This window comes from Medicago sativa, chromosome 7 (assembly GCF_051527215.1).
Source record: "Medicago sativa cultivar Bolivia chromosome 7, Bolivia_mono, whole genome shotgun sequence".
NCBI classification, from domain to species: Eukaryota; Viridiplantae; Streptophyta; class Magnoliopsida; order Fabales; family Fabaceae; genus Medicago; species Medicago sativa.
This window is the reverse complement of record NC_140755.1, coordinates 72132204-72154733: the sequence shown is the minus strand read 5'-3', so window position 1 is coordinate 72154733 and position 22530 is coordinate 72132204. Positions and strand designations below refer to the sequence as shown.

General features: G+C 36.8%; 1 long non-coding RNA gene across 1 annotated transcript; it reads left to right on the top strand.

The window, feature by feature from the left end:
• The first annotated feature begins 7881 nt into the window (after positions 1 to 7881).
• LOC146908205 (uncharacterized) lies at positions 7882 to 18274 on the top strand. Its single transcript, XR_015019694.1, has 2 exons — positions 7882 to 8039; positions 18064 to 18274. It is a non-coding gene; the product is annotated as an uncharacterized LOC146908205 (long non-coding RNA).
• Positions 18275 to 22530: the final 4256 nt, after the last annotated feature.

Here is a 22530-nt window from a genome sequence, read left to right as displayed (position 1 = left end):
TTTCTTTAATCTTGAGCATTTTTGTGAGTTTGAGATTCGGGTAGAATCAAATATGAATTCGCTTGCAAATGAAATATTAATGGACCTTGAGAGTCATTATATTCATCCAGGGAATTTACTATTCGTTTTGGGAATTTAGCAATATCATACCTGCTGGTTGAGAAAAATTTCGAAAAGAAAATATTAGAGAATGAATAGTGGTTTTAGAGTAAGGAAGTAATTCTAAGATGTTTGAGACTGATTAGAAGTTCATCAGAGTTAGAATAGAACTTTATCAGTTACGTGTGTCTTAGACCACGAGAACCGGGCCGGTTTATTTATGAACCATTCCACCTACTATATATAGTAAGTTTGTGGTCCAAAACTCACAAAATCACATTTTTCTCTCTCTCTTCTCTCCAAACCCGTAAGCTATCTTCCCTCCTCCATCTTCATCTTGTTTTGGCCATAACGTCTTCGTTCCTTGTCCGAATCGTGCAAACGAGATATCAAAACGAAGCCCTTGACGATTCCTATCTTCCTATGCGTGATTCACTGTCAATAGATGAGGTATTCCTCCCCATTTTTTCTCTTTTAAATCACGGTTTTGATATTTGTAAGGGTAAGAGTGTCGAGTTTTGGTTTTCTTGCATGATGTTATGTATTAATGTTGTTGGGTAAGTCCGTATGAGTATAGATCTTAAAGAAAATTTAAGATCGGATCATTTTAAAATTTTAGTGTTTTTGGAAAAGTTTTGGACTGTGAATTTTATTTGATATTTATGCTTTAGACGAGTAAATGAGTTGATTCAACCGATTAGTTTTTGAAAAATGTTGTCCGGATGAAAGGGCTGAACCGTACAAGGGCATTTTCGTCATTTTAAAACTGTTGAAATGTGAAAATGAGTTTACCAATGGATTCGCGTCGTTGAGACAATCGAAATGGACCTATGGTTCGCGACGTTTCGACAACGGATGAATTTATTGGGATTTTCTTAAAATAATTTGTGTTAAGCTGACGCTGGAAGTGACTGCTGACACTATCAGAGTTCGAATTTTTATGTTTGAATTGTTGAATGGTGAAAATATTTTGTCTGTGAATTTGTGTTAGGTTGACTGAGCCAGAGGCTCTGGTATGCGATGTAAACACAAAGGAGACTTTGTCAAAAATTCGTCAGATTCATTTTATCTTATTTTTGAGTGGTTTTGAAAAGAGGTTTCAAAACGGATAATATTTTGGGATTCACCTGAACATGAAAAGTATTTGTCAAATTGTTTAGAAATCTTTAAGGTCTCTCAGAAGACTTAGAGTATTTGAGAAAATATTTCCTTGGGTGATTTTAAGGAAAAATGCAATTTAAATTAGTCTCGTTGAAGTATTTGGAGAATATTTTAGAAACATTGTTATTTTGAAATTGTCTAAAGAACAAAATGTTTTGAGTAGATAAATTTTCGAAAGAAAAGTCTCTGATGAGAGAGAGTTCTCCATAGTTACTTTTGTCAAATTTATGGTGATTAAGTGTTTTGAGAGGTTTTGAGACGAAGGCTCTTTTGGAAAATATTTTATTTAAGTTTTTGGAATTATTGAAGTTGATCATATTTCCGAGTGAGTTGAATTTCACCTAGAATGGGTAGGAAGCTTTAGAGCCGATATTTACCTAAGTTATTGTATCTGTTAGGATACTTAGCTCGAGGGTTTAGAGACGTTCCTGAGGTAGATGCTTACGAGTTGTAGAGCTGTACATTATAAGGAATGCTTTGCTCAGGTAAGGGGCACTTTCTTAAACATCATAGTTACTTAAATGTCTGGATGGTGTATGTGCTATTGTGTGTATTGTGAAACTGATATGTTAAGTGAATGTGTTTGCCCAGTGTGGGATTTGTTTGCAATCAACTTGATTATGATATGTTGATGTGCGTTGCTTTCATATGATTTGTGAATAAATATATGAAATGCATGTTGATTTATGAAATGTTGTTTGATATGAATTGAAAGATAATATGTGAACTGCCAGTTGAGGCATGTTTTTATACTACATATGTTGAATGATGTATAAGAGTTGCATTTGCACATATTGAGTGGACAATATATGCTCATGCATTTCATGGTACGTGTTAGTCCGTTGGACGCACGGGTCTCATAGTACGTGGTAGTTCGTGGAGACGCACGAACGCGCGGGGTGTGGACTGTCGTGAAGGAACCCACCTTAAATCTATGAGATTAGGTCTTATAAGACGCGGTAGTTCGTGGAGACGCACGAACGCGCGGGGTGTGGACTGCCGTGAAGGAACCCACCTTAAATCTGGTCTTATAGTACGCGGTAGTCTGTGGAGACGCACGGACGCGCGGGGTGTGGACTGCCGTGAAGGAACCCACCTTAAATCTATGAGAATCATGATTTTCTTACCCTCTGCATGGTGATACAAATTAGGTGTTGATCTGGAGATTTAAGATGCTAAGGCATGATGAGAGTATTGGAAACCTTGGACGGAAATTCTATGTAAACATTGTTAAGCATTGAGTAAGACGTTGATTTTAACATTTTGATCCATTGAAAACGGTGTTTGTTTAAACTTGTCAACAAGTTGTGAATTTTAATAGGATTCCTATGTGAAGAGTTTCAGATCGGTAAAGTAGTGTGACTGGAGTAAGTCAAAAAGGTATGAATATTAATAAGGGATGAAAACTCTCTATAGAGGCGGCAACTTCGTGGTTCTTGTATCAACTTCGTGGTCGGAGTAGCAGTGAATGTTTGTGTATTTTGTCTTGGACGTGACGAATGTTCTACACTTGATAGCTATTCGAGAGGTTTATGTAGTTTTGAGGCCTCAATTGAGAGGAAAACCAATGGATGATGAGGCCTGAAGAAAATTCAAGAGAGAATTTTCGTTAAAAGATGTGATTAAAATGATAGATATGGAAGACTAAAGGAGTATAGCGCTTGAATTGAGGATCTTAACCTTATGAGGCTTGATAAAGCAATTTTGAGAATATTGGGAGGTTCTTAGTCGAGTGTTAGAGGTTGTCCTTCACCGGCAAGAAGCAAGATGACTATAGAAACTAATGGAAATTGATGTTTATGTTGGAATGATTATATTCCTTGTGCCTCAGGATAGGCCTGAGTGCAGGTTGCAAGAAACACTATTACATTTTGGTTAAGATGGTCTGCGCCACCATCATGAATGCTAGCGATCTATTGACAAATTGGGGAACTGATCATCCTTAATGTGTTGTTGATAGAAAGTGAACATTATGTTGAATGGAACAAGTCAATCTTACCCATGGTTGTAGTGTGAAATTTTTGGAGGGTAGATGTGGAGACATCGAGAATTTTGATTGTGGATCTAGACTCCCGAGGGACCTAGTGACGTGTTTGTGCCTATTTGAGATGAACCTGAGTGGAGAACTCGAGGTGTGATGTCTAGCTGGTGGATTAGATTTTTAAGTTGTGCGACTTTGTAAAGGGTCACAATAGGTGTACTATTCATGTTAGTGTTGGTATCAGTAATGACTAGTTAAGTTGTTACTCTTATCTTAGTTTCGAGGACGAAACTTCTTTTTGGAGGGTAGTAATGTAAGACCCGTAATTTAACTATGATTAAATCTAGGGCTTTATACTGGTTGAGCAATTTTACTATGTGAGATCTGGAATTGATTCACATATGTTGTTTTCTACTATGTATGATTGAGTATGATGTTCATAATGTTTGTTAAGCATGAATATGTTTTTGTGACTTGTGTTATGTGATATGTCAAGATTTTGTTTTTCTTTAATCTTGAGCATTTTTGTGAGTTTGAGATTCGGGTAGAATCAAATATGAATTCGCTTGCAAATGAAATATTAATGGACCTTGAGAGTCATTATATTCATCCAGGGAATTTACTATTCGTTTTGGGAATTTAGCAATATCATACCTGCTGGTTGAGAAAAATTTCGAAAAGAAAATATTAGAGAATGAATAGTGGTTTTAGAGTAAGGAAGTAATTCTAAGATGTTTGAGACTGATTAGAAGTTCATCAGAGTTAGAATAGAACTTTATCAGTTACGTGTGTCTTAGACCATGAGAACCGGGCCGGTTTATTTATGAACCATTCCACCTACTATATATAGTAAGTTTGTGGTCCAAAACTCACAAAATCACATTTTTCTCTCTCTCTTCTCTCCAAACCCGTAAGCTATCTTCCCTCCTCCATCTTCATCTTGTTTTGGCCATAACGTCTTCGTTCCTTGTCTGAATCGCGCAAACGAGATATCAAAACGAAGCCCTTGACGATTCCTATCTTCCTATGCGTGATTCACTGTCAATAGATGAGGTATTCCTCCCCATTTTTTCTCTTTTAAATCACGGTTTTGATATTTGTAAGGGTAAGAGTGTCGAGTTTTGGTTTTCTTGCATGATGTTATGTATTAATGTTGTTGGGTAAGTCCGTATGAGTATAGATCTTAAAGAAAATTTAAGATCGGATCATTTTAAAATTTTAGTGTTTTTGGAAAAGTGTTGGACTGTGAATTTTATTTGATATTTATGCTTTAGACGAGTAAATGAGTTGATTCAACCGATTAGTTTTTGAAAAATGTTGTCCGGATGAAAGGGCTGAACCGTACAAGGGCATTTTCGTCATTTTAAAACTGTTGAAATGTGAAAATGAGTTTACCAATGGATTCGCGTCGTTGAGACAATCGAAATGGACCTATGGTTCGCGACGTTTCGACAACGGATGAATTTATTGGGATTTTCTTAAAATAATTTGTGTTAAGCTGACGCTGGAAGTGAATGCTGACACTATCAGAGTTCGAATTTTTATGTTTGAATTGTTGAATGGTGAAAATATTTTGTCTGTGAATTTGTGTTAGGTTGACTGAGCCAGAGGCTCTGGTATGCGATGTAAACACAAAGGAGACTTTGTCAAAAATTCGTCAGATTCATTTTATCTTATTTTTGAGTGGTTTTGAAAAGAAGTTTCAAAACGGATAATATTTTGGGATTCACCTGAACATGAAAAGTATTTGTCAAATTGTTTAGAAATCTTTAAGGTCTCTCAGAAGACTTAGAGTATTTGAGAAAATATTTCCTTGGGTGATTTTAAGGAAAAATGCAATTTAAATTAGTCTCATTGAAGTATTTGGAGAATATTTTAGAAACATTGTTATTTTGAAATTGTCTAAAGAACAAAATGTTTTGAGTAGATAAATTTTCGAAAGAAAAGTCTCTGATGAGAGAGAGTTCTCCATAGTTACTTTTGTCAAATTTATGGTGATTAAGTGTTTTGAGAGGTTTTCAGACGAAGGCTCTTTTGGAAAATATTTTATTTAAGTTTTTGGAATTATTGAAGTTGATCATATTTCCGAGTGAGTTGAATTTCACCTAGAATGGGTAGGAAGCTTTAGAGCCGATATTTACCTAAGTTATTGTATCTGTTAGGATACTTAGCTCGAAGGTTTAGAGACGTTCATGAGGTAGATGCTTACGAGTTGTAGAGCTGTACATTATAAGGAATGCTTTGCTCAGGTAAGAGGCACTTTCTTAAACATCATAGTTACTTAAATGTCTGGATGGTGTATGTGCTATTGTGTGTATTGTGAAACTGATATGTTAAGTGAATGTGTTTGCCCAGTGTGGGATTTGTTTGCAATCAACTTGATTATGATATGTTGATGTGCGTTGCTTTCATATGATTTGTGAATAAATATATGAAATGCATGTTGATTTATGAAATGTTGTTTGATATGAATTGAAAGATAATATGTGAACTGCCAGTTGAGGCATGTTTTTATACTACATATGTTGAATGATGTATAAGAGTTGCATTTGCACATATTGAGTGGACAATATATGCTCATGCATTTCATGGTACGTGTTAGTCCGTTGGACGCACGGGTCTCATAGTACGTGGTAGTTCGTGGATACGCACGAACGCGCGGGGTGTGGACTGCCGTGAAGGAACCCACCTTAAATCTATGAGATTAGGTCTTATAAGACGCGGTAGTTCGTGGAGACGCACGAACGCGCGGGGTGTGGACTGCCGTGAAGGAACCCACCTTAAATCTGGTCTTATAGTACGCGGTAGTCTGTGGAGACGCACGGACGCGCGGGGTGTGGACTTCCGTGAAGGAACCCACCTTAAATCTATGAGAATCATGATTTTCTTACCCTCTGCATGGTGATACAAATTAGGTGTTGATCTGGAGATTTAAGATGCTAAGGCATGATGAGAGTATTGGAAACCTTGGACGGAAATTCTATGTAAACATTGTTAAGCATTGAGTAGGACGTTGATTTCAACATTTTGATCCATTGAAAACGGTGTTTGTTTAAACTTGTCAACAAGTTGTGAATTTTAATAGGATTCCTATGTGAAGAGTTTCAGATCGGTAAAGTAGTGTGACTGGAGTAAGTCAAAAAGGTATGAATATTAATAAGGGATGAAAACTCTCTATAGAGGCGGCAACTTCGTGGTTCTTGTATCAACTTCGTGGTCGGAGTAGCAGTGAATGTTTGTGTATTTTGTCTTGGACGTGACGAATGTTCTACACTTGATAGCTATTCGAGAGGTTTATGTAGTTTTGAGGCCTCAATTGAGAGGAAAACCAATGGATGATGAGGCCTGAAGAAAATTCAAGAGAGAATTTTCGTTAAAAGATGTGATTAAAATGATAGATATGGAAGACTAAAGGAGTATAGCGCTTGAATTGAGGATCTTAACCTTATGAGGCTTGATAAAGCAATTTTGAGAATATTGGGAGGTTCTTAGTCGAGTGTTAGAGGTTGTCCTTCACCGGCAAGAAGCAAGATGACTATAGAAACTAATGGAAATTGATGTTTATGTTGGAATGATTATATTCCTTGTGCCTCAGGATAGGCCTGAGTGCAGGTTGCAAGAAACACTATTACATTTTGGTTAAGATGGTCTGCGCCACCATCATGAATGCTAGCGATCTATTGACAAATTGGGGAACTGATCATCCTTAATGTGTTGTTGATAGAAAGTGAACATTATGTTGAATGGAACAAGTCAATCTTACCCATGGTTGTAGTGTGAAATTTTTGGAGGGTAGATGTGGAGACATCGAGAATTTTGATTGTGGATCTAGACTCCCGAGGGACCTAGTGACGTGTTTGTGCCTATTTGAGATGAACCTGAGTGGAGAACTCGAGGTGTGATGTCTAGCTGGTGGATTAGATTTTTAAGTTGTGCGACTTTGTAAAGGGTCACAATAGGTGTACTATTCATGTTAGTGTTGGTATCAGTAATGACTAGTTAAGTTGTTACTCTTATCTTAGTTTCGAGGACGAAACTTCTTTTTGGAGGGTAGTAATGTAAGACCCGTAATTTAACTATGATTAAATCTAGGGCTTTATACTGGTTGAGCAATTTTACTATGTGAGATCTGGAATTGATTCACATATGTTGTTTTCTACTATGTATGATTGAGTATGATGTTCATAATGTTTGTTAAGCATGAATATGTTTTTGTGACTTGTGTTATGTGATATGTCAAGATTTTGTTTTTCTTTAATCTTGAGCATTTTTGTGAGTTTGAGATTCGGGTAGAATCAAATATGAATTCGCTTGCAAATGAAATATTAATGGACCTTGAGAGTCATTATATTCATCCAGGGAATTTACTATTCGTTTTGGGAATTTAGCAATATCATACCTGCTGGTTGAGAAAAATTTCGAACAGAAAATATTAGAGAATGAATAGTGGTTTTAGAGTAAGGAAGTAATTCTAAGATGTTTGAGACTGATTAGAAGTTCATCAGAGTTAGAATAGAACTTTATCAGTTACGTGTGTCTTAGACCACGAGAACCGGGCCGGTTTATTTATGAACCATTCCACCTACTATATATAGTAAGTTTGTGGTCCAAAACTCACAAAATCTCATTTTTCTCTCTCTCTTCTCTCCAAACCCGTAAGCTATCTTCCCTCCTCCATCTTCATCTTGTTTTGGCCATAACGTCTTCGTTCCTTGTCCGAATCGCGCAAACGAGATATCAAAACGAAGCCCTTGACGATTCCTATCTTCCTATGCGTGATTCACTGTCAATAGATGAGGTATTCCTCCCCATTTTTTCTCTTTTAAATCACGGTTTTGATATTTGTAAGGGTAAGAGTGTCGAGTTTTGGTTTTCTTGCATGATGTTATGTATTAATGTTGTTGGGTAAGTCCGTATGAGTATAGATCTTAAAGAAAATTTAAGATCGGATCATTTTAAAATTTTAGTGTTTTTGGAAAAGTGTTGGACTGTGAATTTTATTTGATATTTATGCTTTAGACGAGTAAATGAGTTGATTCAACCGATTAGTTTTTGAAAAATGTTGTCCGGATGAAAGGGCTGAACCGTACAAGGGCATTTTCGTCATTTTAAAACTGTTGAAATGTGAAAATGAGTTTACCAATGGATTCGCGTCGTTGAGACAATCGAAATGGACCTATGGTTCGCGACGTTTCGACAACGGATGAATTTATTGGGATTTTCTTAAAATAATTTGTGTTAAGCTGACGCTGGAAGTGACTGTAATATCCTGCCTAACAGTATCGGAATATTACCCGTTGACCATGTCAGATGAATGTAATTCATGGAAAGTAAGTTAATGGAAAATATTTTTACGAGATGTCAGCTTTTTACGGGAAGAGTATCAGGGTTGTTTTAACATGCTTAAGGCAGGGGCAAAATGGTAATTTCACATGGAAAGGATATTTATTTGATTTTGGGGAAAAATATCTCATTTCCTTCTTATCTTTCTCTCTCTAAGTTGGGATTGCTCTCTCTCCTCTCTTCTCCCTCACGCCCTTTCTCTCTTTCTTTCTCCAAACTTTCTCAAGTTTCTTTCCACCAAAGAATCATGTTAATTGAGGATCTTTCAAGATCTTTGTCACTATGAGCTTGGGAATTGTTGGTTGTCTCTACTCTCTATTCTTCTCTTCTCAAGAAGTGGTTCAAGGATTTAGGGTTTGGTTTTGATCAAGAGGCTAGAGCTTTAAGTTGTTGTCTTGGGAGCTCTTAATGAATATGTTTTATGGGATTGGTGAACAAAGCAAGAAACAACCTTGAAGTTGGATTTGTCTTGAAGTCAAGAGTTAGAGTTGGTTCATGGTATGAAGGAAGAGGTTTCAAGCTAGGTTTCCTTCAAGATCAAGAATCATGGTTCTTGGATTGCAAGAAAGAGCAATAAGATGGATTGGTCTAAGTCAAGGAAGCATGTGTTCAAGCTAGGGTTTTGGCTTGTTTGGACTTGGAACTTTGTGATGCTTCAAGAACTTGATTAGGTGAGTTCCATAGATAGATTTCCCACCCTTTGGGATTATGTTTATGTCATGCTAGAATGTTATGAAAACTATGAAATTCTAGGGTTTTTATCTAGTGTTATGTTGCCCTTTTTCTTTGTTATGCTTGCTATGCTTGTGAATGCTTGCTTCCAGACTGTTTTTCAGGTTTCCTATGACCACTAGAGATGTCATATGCCTTGGGACACTTAGTGATGATGATTTTTGGCTTAAAACTACTTTTGTGCAGGTCCTGAACTGCACTAACTCGCCACTGCGAGTACAGAGCTCGCGAGGCGAGCAGGAAGAGTCGAATGGGGGTGGTTGCTCGCCCCAAGCTCGCCACTGCAAGTAGCTACTCGCCACTGCGAGTAAGCTTGCTCGCGAGGCGAGTGAATGGTGGCTGCTGCCCTGTTCGCTCGTCTCGCCTGTTTGTCATGCTCCGGTTCGGCTTTCTCTCACGTAAACTTTTATAAATGTAAAACCTTCATAACTAAACCCCAAGGCATAGGTTTTTCAATTAAATCTCTTGTAAGGGCAAGTATTTAACAAGGTAGTAAAACATAACATATGAGAGAAATATGTCATGAATGGGGTAGCAAGATATACTTGAAGCAAGGGAAACTAGAGCCTCGACTTAGTCGTCGAGAACTAGATAGTTAGCAAGAATCCCTAGATGATAAGACGCGAAGCATGTTATCTTCACACATGATTAAGGATAAGATAGTAAGCATGTTAAGTTGTGGTTTGATTAGTCAATCACTCCACCATGATTAGGTATGTATATGAACAAGTAAGAGTTTACCACTAATCGGTTCGATTAAGGTTCCGAGGTAAACGATCAAGTATGTACATGTTTAATTTATGTATATGACAAGACCATGACTAATAAGTAGGTGGCATGTCTCTTGCTATCCACATCAGGGGGATACAAGAGGTTCTCGATCTAAGGGGAACGATTCAAGCCGTAAGGGACCCGCATGTCACTGAAATAAGCAAGACGTAGGTGCTCGTGTCTCTTGTTATCCACGCTAGGGGGATACGGGAGGTTCTCGACCTAAGGGGAACGGTTTAAGCCGCAAGGGACCCGCACCACACCGAGGGAGTCCGATGTACGTACATCGGTCATGTGTGGGATTGATCTCGGGGTTACTCCACCCGGGACTATCCGTAAAATGAACCAAGATAATTGTTTGTTCAACGCTAACATAATAATTAATGAACTTAGATACGTTTATGTATGATATGATTATGATTATGTTATGCCCATGATTATGCAAGAGTGAATCCATGCAAGTTTATGTTTAAGAATAAGAGCATTAGATGCTACATGATAAGTACAAGGCATGAAATAGAACAAGTAAAGAACATGATACCGATGACGATCTTAGGTTTCCCCTAATCGTCCGGTTTAGAATCGTGCCATGATTATGTTATGTTTAGGCCTTGGTACATAGAGTGTATTCTTGGCAATGCGGTTTTAGACTTCCCCTCGACCGCCATGACACGTATAGGAAGTGAAGCCTATAACAAGTTAAGATAAAACTATGACGGCTCTAGTATGCACTACCGTCTAAGTATGCAAGTCCCCACACACGTATAATCAACCGTCAGGTTGTAATGTAGACACGTGGTGACCGTAGGTTTCCCCTCGAGGTTGCCTATAGCCTAGGATTTAGGGGAACTCACTGAGACATTATGTCTCATCCCAATCCTTATTTGTTTCAGATATCAAGGTGGACGTCAAGGTATTAGCCGGATGGACTTTCAGCAAGAGCTCGTTCGTACCCGGAGCATGGAGAATATGGATTTCAAGGATGTACTTAAGTTATATAGATAAGATATGTTGTATTTGTTATTGCACGAACGCGTTTTGTTGTATGTAAATTCATTCGAAATTTTTATGTTGTATATTTTAATGTATCCAGTACTAAATTAAACGCACGTGCAAGACTTTCTAGATACGTCTAGTATGGGTGTTACATTTGGTATCAGAGCAGGTCGATTCAGACCGTGCCTTGGGTCATTAAATTACAACTAAGGTAGTGGGACCATTGGGTTCCGGGTAAATGTTCTATTTGTTGATGTTAGTTGAGCCTGATCAACTCAATTTAGCATTCAACGATTAGAATGGATGCCTGAGAGCTGAATAGGACCCAGGAGGAATGAAGTATGTGATAAAGAAGTTTGATTGTGCCAAAAGGTGGCCGGTGAACTATTCAAGTAGAAGTTTGAATCCTCCGGGAATATCAGGTGATGTTAAGAATGAACGTTCCGACAATGTCGGGTAAGAGTTGTTGTTGGAACGGGTTTATGATATTCTGGAATGTCAGTATAAGGTTACAAGATAGTGAGAAGTCGACATAAGTTGACGGAGTCAGCGGGTTCTCAGGAATAGCAATAAGTGAATTAAGTTAAGGACATGTATGCTCGGAAGGTTGCGTAAGTGGCAACGTGATGAGGTAAGTTATTCGTTGTAGAGGAGGATTTATGTCATCAGGATTAAGGCATAGATTTCCGACGTGCCAAGAATTGTGTCGAAAAAAAAAAGTTGATGTTGTCATGCATATGTTATAGAATATTTCATGATGCTAGGAATGAATGATGAGCATTGGTTACTTGAAAAAAAAAATATTTTCATGCAAAGAATGTTCTGAAAAATAGAGTTGGAGAATCTCACCAGTAGCAAGCCTGGGACGAAACTTTCCGTTTTTATGAAATGTACCAATTCGTTCCTATGGTTTGCAATGACTAGTGGGGAGATTTCTTCACAATAATCTTTTATGTGATGAAAATCTTTTATGACATCAAGTAACGAATGCATATCATAACCTAAGATTTTCAAGGGAAAAGGCATGGGCAACTATCAACGAAATCGATACGGTTTATGGTAACTTTGGAAGTTAATGTGTCAAGAGTCAAGAACAAGCCAAGATCAAGAGTATAGAAGTTCCGGTGTTTAGAAGGAAAGTCACAGATGTTTATGCATGAGGTATGAAGTAAGAAGTTAAAGCGGAACAAAGTTATGAGAAATCGCAAGGTTCTCGGAATTATGACGTATCTCTCGAATCTATGTTTTGCTTAATAGACTTGCTAAGGCTCGATATGATGTTGAATCATAAAGTTTAAATAATTTTAGAAAGATTTGTGCGTATGGGTGATTGAAGTTGACATTTTGAAAATTCATAGGAGATTTTCTAGGAACCGGGTTGCTACGACACTCGTAGAGCGGGCTAGACTCATTAGAGTCTAGGTTTGGTGACACGTATGTGTTATCAACTCGTTCTATGATTCCCGAAGCGATGGTCGGGGCCTAAACTCAATATATTTATAAAGTAGAAAATCATCAACGTCAATGACCCGTGTGTTAGTTTACGAAGTTTTCCTTAAAAGAAAAATCAACGAGCAAGCATTGGTATGATTAAGCAAAATATGGTATGCGAGAATGCGAAGATACAAGGCTATATCTTCAAGAAAGATATGTTCAAATGTTAGATGAGTTTGTCAAAGGAGTTCGAGTTGCTTGGAAACAAGTTCAAGTATGATGTGAATGGTAAATGCAACCAGTAAAAACGTAAGGTTTACCCCCAAGTCAAGTATTATGAGTATAAGATAAGTTATCATGAGATTTGAATTTACAAGACAAGTGTAAGGTTGTGACGTTGGTCGCAACATGGAAGATCTCAAGAAGTTAGTAATCAAGTGGTAAGCAGAAATGTGAAGTCTCAATCGCTCTAACGGATAGAGTAATGGTTTAAGCCAACCGGTGGGAATCAGAGTAGCGCCATGGAAGCTAATTGTTAATCATGAAGTATGGAGGTTATTATGAAAGAATGATCGGTTGGTAACGCAAGTTTAATAAGGAAGCACCATAAGGCAAGCGAGGAGTTCTCGATGTGATAAGTAAGTATGGATGTCCATATAGACAACGTTGACTAAGGTAAAAGTTTTAAGTATGTGACTTTTCTTAAGTAAGATGAGAAAGACAAGAGTTGCCATTTATGAATTTATTAGGATGTATGAATGATGGATATTGGAAAACATGTGAGGTCCAAAGATTTTCCTACAGAGATGTAAGCGGAATTGCGAGTATGTATATTGGTTAGACAAGGGAGGAAATTTATCTTCGAAGTCAAGCATGTAATCATGATAGAGAAGTAACTTTTGAGTGATGTGTAATGAGATTCATACTCTTGTATGTAATGCTTGTTGGGTGAAAACGATACTTGTTAAGATATGTCAAGCCATGGTTTTATAACTTTTAAAAGCTAAGATTGGTATTAAGGAACTTGGGAACTATGTTTATTTTAAACTCACGGAATTATACATTTTCGAAACTGATGAGATACGATTTAAGTAACCTCACTTAAGACGTACAAGCTTCAAGACCAAATTGTCGTGTGCAAGTTTGGGGCGATTTGTTAAAACTTTTCAAAATATAAAGACTCGTCCTGTGGTCCTGTAGTAATATTATGGACTCAGTTTTGAAATGATAATTCTTTTTAGCCATATGTTTATTCGTTCCAAGAACCCGTATACCAAAATTTAGAAAATTTCTTAAAGCAAGAATATGGAACACGTATTGTTATCATTTAACAAGAAACGACACTTAAAAGTATGCACATGTTATGGAAACGAGAATGTTCGTATGAAGCCCATATCCTACAGGATACACGGAAATGTGTTAACAATGTTTGATGTATGTACAAGTAGATTGCTAGAAAGTTTTAAGAGCATGTGAACCACGATGTTGGTGATTAATTGTCAGATGAGTGATATTGTTGATTTCACATCTTCATGTCAAGTTATATGAGTTACCCCATAGTTCGGGTGCAATAAGATGCAATTAGATTGCAATGAAATCGGAAGATTTCCTAAGGCACTGAAAAGAGATAATAGATTTATGGAATGATTTATATGAGTAATGCAAGTAAGAGGCGTGTGTCTCAAGACTCAGTGAGAAAACCGAGGTATGAATTATATGTTTACCCGATAAAATTATGTATGCATGAAAAGATGTTTTAAAGTTACAAGTAAGCACTGCAGGGCAAACCTGGTTTCCAGTAGGACTCCAGTTAAAAGGTAAATCCTGAGTGTTCATGTTTATGATAAGACATCTTTATGAATGGTTTATGTTAAGAGAGTAAGATATGAGTCCGAGACAATAAGTCTATGTGTAACAAGACAAGTTCCAAATCATGATATACTAAGGTAACTCTAAGTTTGAGTGATACTAAGGTCAAGAAGGTTATGTTCATATACATGTGGGTTAAGAAACAAGATGAGGACATGATGCGACAAACCCATTGGATATGTATGAATAGGAAATGTATGGCTCAAACCATAGATGGTAAGTTTTTGTCTTGAGGATTGGTATTCAATCTCTAAATTTCGAGGACGAAATTTTTTTTAAGGGGGGTAGAATGTAATATCCCGCCTAACAGTATCGGAATATTACCCGTTGACCATGTCAGATGAATGTAATTCATGGAAAGTAAGTTAATGGAAAATATTTTTACGAGATGTCAGCTTTTTACGGGAAGAGTATCAGGGTTGTTTTAACATGCTTAAGGCAGGGGCAAAATGGTAATTTCACATGGAAAGGATATTTATTTGATTTTGGGGAAAAATATCTCATTTCCTTCTTATCTTTCTCTCTCTAAGTTGGGATTGCTCTCTCTCCTCTCTTCTCCCTCACGCCCTTTCTCTCTTTCTTTCTCCAAACTTTCTCAAGTTTCTTTCCACCAAAGAATCATGTTAATTGAGGATCTTTCAAGATCTTTGTCACTATGAGCTTGGGAATTGTTGGTTGTCTCTACTCTCTATTCTTCTCTTCTCAAGAAGTGGTTCAAGGATTTAGGGTTTGGTTTTGATCAAGAGGCTAGAGCTTTAAGTTGTTGTCTTGGGAGCTCTTAATGAATATGTTTTATGGGATTGGTGAACAAAGCAAGAAACAACCTTGAAGTTGGATTTGTCTTGAAGTCAAGAGTTAGAGTTGGTTCATGGTATGAAGGAAGAGGTTTCAAGCTAGGTTTCCTTCAAGATCAAGAATCATGGTTCTTAGATTGCAAGAAAGAGCAATAAGATGGATTGGTCTAAGTCAAGGAAGCATGTGTTCAAGCTAGGGTTTTGGCTTGTTTGGACTTGGAACTTTGTGATGCTTCAAGAACTTGATTAGGTGAGTTCCATAGATAGATTTCCCACCCTTTGGGATTATGTTTATGTCATGCTAGAATGTTATGAAAACTATGAAATTCTAGGGTTTTTATCTAGTGTTATGTTGCCCTTTTTCTTTGTTATGCTTGCTATGCTTGTGAATGCTTGCTTCCAGACTGTTTTTCAGGTTTCCTATGACCACTAGAGATGTCATATGCCTTGGGACACTTAGTGATGATGATTTTTGGCTTAAAACTACTTTTGTGCAGGTCCTGAACTGCACTAACTCGCCACTGCGAGTACAGAGCTCGCGAGGCGAGCAGGAAGAGTCGAATGGGGGTGGTTGCTCGCCCCAAGCTCGCCACTGCAAGTAGCTACTCGCCACTGCGAGTAAGCTTGCTCGCGAGGCGAGTGAATGGTGGCTGCTGCCCTGTTCGCTCGTCTCGCCTGTTTGTCATGCTCCGGTTCGGCTTTCTCTCACGTAAACTTTTATAAATGTAAAACCTTCATAACTAAACCCCAAGGCATAGGTTTTTCAATTAAATCTCTTGTAAGGGCAAGTATTTAACAAGGTAGTAAAACATAACATATGAGAGAAATATGTCATGAATGGGGTAGCAAGATATACTTGAAGCAAGGGAAACTAGAGCCTCGACTTAGTCGTCGAGAACTAGATAGTTAGCAAGAATCCCTAGATGATAAGACGCGAAGCATGTTATCTTCACACATGATTAAGGATAAGATAGTAAGCATGTTAAGTTGTGGTTTGATTAGTCAATCACTCCACCATGATTAGGTATGTATATGAACAAGTAAGAGTTTACCACTAATCGGTTCGATTAAGGTTCCGAGGTAAACGATCAAGTATGTACATGTTTAATTTATGTATATGACAAGACCATGACTAATAAGTAGGTGGCATGTCTCTTGCTATCCACATCAGGGGGATACAAGAGGTTCTCGATCTAAGGGGAACGATTCAAGCCGTAAGGGACCCGCATGTCACTGAAATAAGCAAGACGTAGGTGCTCGTGTCTCTTGTTATCCACGCTAGGGGGATACGGGAGGTTCTCGACCTAAGGGGAACGGTTTAAGCCGCAAGGGACCCGCACGACACCGAGGGAGTCTGATGTACGTACATCGGTCATGTGTGGGATTGATCTCGGGGTTACTCCACCCGGGACTATCCGTAAAATGAACCAAGATAATTGTTTGTTCAACGCTAACATAATAATTAATGAACTTAGATACGTTTATGTATGATATGATTATGATTATGTTATGCCCATGATTATGCAAGAGTGAATCCATGCAAGTTTATGTTTAAGAATAAGAGCATTAGATGCTACATGATAAGTACAAGGCATGAAATAGAACAAGTAAAGAACATGATACCGATGACGATCTTAGGTTTCCCCTAATCGTCCGGTTTAGAATCGTGCCATGATTATGTTATGTTTAGGCCTTGGTACATAGAGTGTATTCTTGGCAATGCGGTTTTAGACTTCCCCTCGACCGCCATGACACGTATAGGAAGTGAAGCCTATAACAAGTTAAGATAAAACTATGACGGCTCTAGTATGCACTACCGTCTAAGTATGCAAGTCCCCACACACGTATAATCAACCGTCAGGTTGTAATGTAGACACGTGGTGACCGTAGGTTTCCCCTCGAGGTTGCCTATAGCCTAGGATTTAGGGGAACTCACTGAGACATTATGTCTCATCCCAATCCTTATTTGTTTCAGATATCAAGGTGGACGTCAAGGTATTAGCCGGATGGACTTTTAGCAAGAGCTCGTTCGTACCCGGAGCATGGAGAATATGGATTTCAAGGATGTACTTAAGTTATATAGATAAGATATGTTGTATTTGTTATTGCACGAACGCGTTTTGTTGTATGTAAATTCATTCGAAATTTTTATGTTGTATATTTTAATGTATCCAGTACTAAATTAAACGCACGTGCTAGACTTTCTAGATACGTCTAGTATGGGTGTTACAGTGACTGCTGACACTATCAGAGTTCGAATTTTTATGTTTGAATTGTTGAATGGTGAAAATATTTTGTCTGTGAATTTGTGTTAGGTTGACGGAGCCAGAGGCTCTGGTATGCGATGTAAACACAAAGGAGACTTTGTCAAAAATTCGTCAGATTCATTTTATCTTATTTTTGAGTGGTTTTGAAAAGAGGTTTCAAAACGGATAATATTTTGGGATTCACCTGAACATGAAAAGTATTTGTCAAATTGTTTAGAAATCTTTAAGGTCTCTCAGAAGACTTAGAGTATTTGAGAAAATATTTCCTTGGGTGATTTTAAGGAAAAATGCAATTTAAATTAGTCTCATTGAAGTATTTGGAGAATATTTTAGAAACATTGTTATTTTGAAATTGTCTAAAGAACAAAATGTTTTGAGTAGATAAATTTTCGAAAGAAAAGTCTCTGATGAGAGAGAGTTCTCCATAGTTACTTTTGTCAAATTTATGGTGATTAAGTGTTTTGAGAGGTTTTGAGACGAAGGCTCTTTTGGAAAATATTTTATTTAAGTTTTTGGAATTATTGAAGTTGATCATATTTCCGAGTGAGTTGAATTTCACCTAGAATGGGTAGGAAGCTTTAGAGCCGATATTTACCTAAGTTATTGTATCCGTTAGGATACTTAGCTCGAGGGTTTAGAGACGTTCCTGAGGTAGATGCTTACGAGTTGTAGAGCTGTACATTATAAGGAATGCTTTGCTCAGGTAAGGGGCACTTTCTTAAACATCATAGTTACTTAAATGTCTGGATGGTGTATGTGCTATTGTGTGTATTGTGAAACTGATATGTTAAGTGAATGTGTTTGCCCAGTGTGGGATTTGTTTGCAATCAACTTGATTATGATATGTTGATGTGCGTTGCTTTCATATGATTTGTGAATAAATATATGAAATGCATGTTGATTTATGAAATGTTGTTTGATATGAATTGAAAGATAATATGTGAACTGCCAGTTGAGGCATGTTTTTATACTACATATGTTGAATGATGTATAAGAGTTGCATTTGCACATATTGAGTGGACAATATATGCTCATGCATTTCATGGTACGTGTTAGTCCGTTGGACGCACGGGTCTCATAGTACGTGGTAGTTCGTGGAGACGCACGAACGCGCGGGGTGTGGACTGCCGTGAAGGAACCCACCTTAAATCTATGAGATTAGGTCTTATAAGACGCGGTAGTTTGTGGAGACGCACGAACGCGCGGGGTGTGGACTGCCGTGAAGGAACCCACCTTAAATCTGGTCTTATAGTACGCGGTAGTCTGTGGAGACGCACGGACGCGCGGGGTGTGGACTGCCGTGAAGGAACCCACCTTAAATCTATGAGAATCATGATTTTCTTACCCTCTGCATGGTGATACAAATTAGGTGTTGATCTGGAGATTTAAGATGCTAAGGCATGATGAGAGTATTGGAAACCTTGGACGGAAATTCTATGTAAACATTGTTAAGCATTGAGTAAGACGTTGATTTTAACATTTTGATCCATTGAAAACGGTGTTTGTTTAAACTTGTCAACAAGTTGTGAATTTTAATAGGATTCCTATGTGAAGAGTTTCAGATCGGTAAAGTAGTGTGACTGGAGTAAGTCAAAAAGGTATGAATATTAATAAGGGATGAAAACTCTCTATAGAGGCGGCAACTTCGTGGTTCTTGTATCAACTTCGTGGTCGGAGTAGCAGTGAATGTTTGTGTATTTTGTCTTGGACGTGACGAATGTTCTACACTTGATAGCTATTCGAGAGGTTTATGTAGTTTTGAGGCCTCAATTGAGAGGAAAACCAATGGATGATGAGGCCTGAAGAAAATTCAAGAGAGAATTTTCGTTAAAAGATGTGATTAAAATGATAGATATGGAAGACTAAAGGAGTATAGCGCTTGAATTGAGGATCTTAACCTTATGAGGCTTGATAAAGCAATTTTGAGAATATTGGGAGGTTCTTAGTCGAGTGTTAGAGGTTGTCCTTCACCGGCAAGAAGCAAGATGACTATAGAAACTAATGGAAATTGATGTTTATGTTGGAATGATTATATTCCTTGTGCCTCAGGATAGGCCTGAGTGCAGGTTGCAAGAAACACTATTACATTTTGGTTAAGATGGTCTGCGCCACCATCATGAATGCTAGCGATCTATTGACAAATTGGGGAACTGATCATCCTTAATGTGTTGTTGATAGAAAGTGAACATTATGTTGAATGGAACAAGTCAATCTTACCCATGGTTGTAGTGTGAAATTTTTGGAGGGTAGATGTGGAGACATCGAGAATTTTGATTGTGGATCTAGACTCCCGAGGGACCTAGTGACGTGTTTGTGCCTATTTGAGATGAACCTGAGTGGAGAACTCGAGGTGTGATGTCTAGCTGGTGGTTTAGATTTTTAAGTTGTGCGACTTTGTAAAGGGTCACAATAGGTGTACTATTCATGTTAGTGTTGGTATCAGTAATGACTAGTTAAGTTGTTACTCTTATCTTAGTTTCGAGGACGAAACTTCTTTTTGGAGGGTAGTAATGTAAGACCCGTAATTTAACTATGATTAAATCTAGGGCTTTATACTGGTTGAGCAATTTTATGTATTTTTACTTCTTTTGTTTGGGCACCGCTGTAAATGATACTACCATGGGAAATGAATACTCAAACACTAATTTATACTTTCGCAATGCATGATTTGATATTAAAAGCTCATTGCCTAGTATTGTTTTATAAAATGTGACATTTGATTCAGATTGTATTGTTGGTAATGCTTTCAAAATGTTTTACTTACTCTGATTTTAAATTAAAGACGATCCTGAATCCTTTAGTGCATGGCATTGGGTTATTTTAAAAAGAAAAAAAAATGCACTCTTGTTTTGAAAATCGGGGTGTTACAGTTAACACTCGATTTGCGAAACATTGGTGTGGTGTCCTATTGGTGTTGATATTTGTTGGGTTATGGTTATCATTACCTTTCGAGTCAATGATTCACAACCTTGCTTATCACGCGGCAGGATATATAACTCAATTTCTGACACACAAGCTATTTTCATAAAAAAAAAAAAAAAATTATTTAAGTACATTTCACTTCTAGACATTAATCATTTATAATTTTTTAATAATAGTATTTATTTTTTTAATAATAGTATTTATTAAACACTCGATCATTGCAACACAACACCTCTAGAGAAGATCTAATGAGTTTTATCAATAATTTTATAACATTTATCAATAATTTTATATCATTGCATTTTAATATTTTAATATTAAAATGTTGTGAGACTCGTATAGATATAAAGTGTTTAATTGAACACTCTTACTCCACAAGCACCAATTAGATTTTCTCCCCAATGGGGCAAGTATCGGGCACCAATTTTTAAAGAGTTAAGCATACCACGTTGGGGATGGTCACCTACCACTTGATCCATTCTAATTTAATTTTGGGTTAATTAATTATATGTTCATCGGGGATGATCGTCTATGACTTGGTGCGTTCTAATTTCAAAATTACTCATATTTGGGATGATCGTCTATGACTTGGTGCGTTCTAATTTCAAAATTACTCATATTTATTTAAGTAGGTTGCCCTAATAGATCTAAAAGACTTTATTTGGATTTAAAGTCTAGTCTGTTTAGGTATATTTTAATTTTAATTTTATTTTACTATCCATTTGATTATTTGTATGTTGATGGAATTCCCTTGGAGATTATGTTGATGGAATTCCCTTGGAGATCCGTGGGGACGTAGAAAAAAAACCCGCCAAAAGTGCAACAAAAAAAACACCTTATTTAACACTCTTTAAAGTAGTTAAGGAACCCATAATTGAGAGACAAAGTTCATTCTTTGGCATAATCTCTTAAAAAAGAGCTAATAACTTTTGAAAGATATTAGTCAATACCTCAGTTAACTTTCAACTTCAAAATCTATATCAGTAAATTTGGAATACTTTTGTTCCTGTGATTACCCACTTATTCATCTTAATAGATAAATTTTTATTCACTAGACTAAGCAAAAAAAAATTAAATACTTTTAAAGTGAAATAAAGTTATTCTTTTTTCAAAGTATCTACATAACCACTTGTTTTTAACATATATTTGTTATTCATATTTTTTAAAATTATACATACAAAATTAATTGATAATCAACAGTGGTTAAATCAAACAAATAATCAATATTTTAAAAATTAACATGAATTGAAAATTAAAATAAACAGTTCAAAACAAATATATTTCTTAATTGTAAAACATTGTCCGGAGAGTACAACTTAGATTTTCTTGAAAGTAAAACTTTGTATATGTAGATGTATAGTAGATAAAATACTAATAAAAAAATAAAACATGTGTGATTGAGTAAATCAAGCATGGTATTGCTACTGATCAAGCTTGAACTGTAATGGGTTCATGGGTATGGTTAAGAGCAGTTTAACCGATAAAAATGTCGAAATTGTTAAGTCGGACGTCGTGATCTTGGTTGAAACTCTGGCTCCTTCATTTGTATGTCTGTGTTTCCAATAACTAATTGTCATTTCCTAGGTTATGGAAAAATCAGTCAAAGCATTATTGAGCCAGCTTCATCATATGCTTTATCAAATGGAAATTATGATGAAGTATAAAAAACTTACTTTCTTAGCTATTTTATATTTCCTTTTTAAGGAGGAAAAAAACAGTTTTCAACTAAATTCTTGATCTTAAACAAACCAAATTTTGAGCACCACATTTAATTAATAGCTTTGTAGTCCTGGACTCATTGAATCAATGGCAGCTAGGGTAGATTCATTTACTAGTGAAAAATTAATACGACCCATGAAATGATAAATATTACTCCCTCCGTTTCAAAATGAGTGTCGTTTTAGGTGTTTACACACATATTAAGAAATGCAATGATTAAGAGAAAAAAATGGTTATTTTACCAAATTATCCTTATTAACTATTGGTTAGTTTTAAAAGTAATACTTTGGAAGTAGTGTGCAGAGTATTAATTGGAGGGTACAATTGAAAAGAAAAAGTTATTATTGCATTGGAAACTGAAAGCGACACTCATTTTGAAACAAATTTTTTTGGCTAAAGCGACACTCATTTTGAAACGGAGGGAGTATAAAGCAAACCAAAG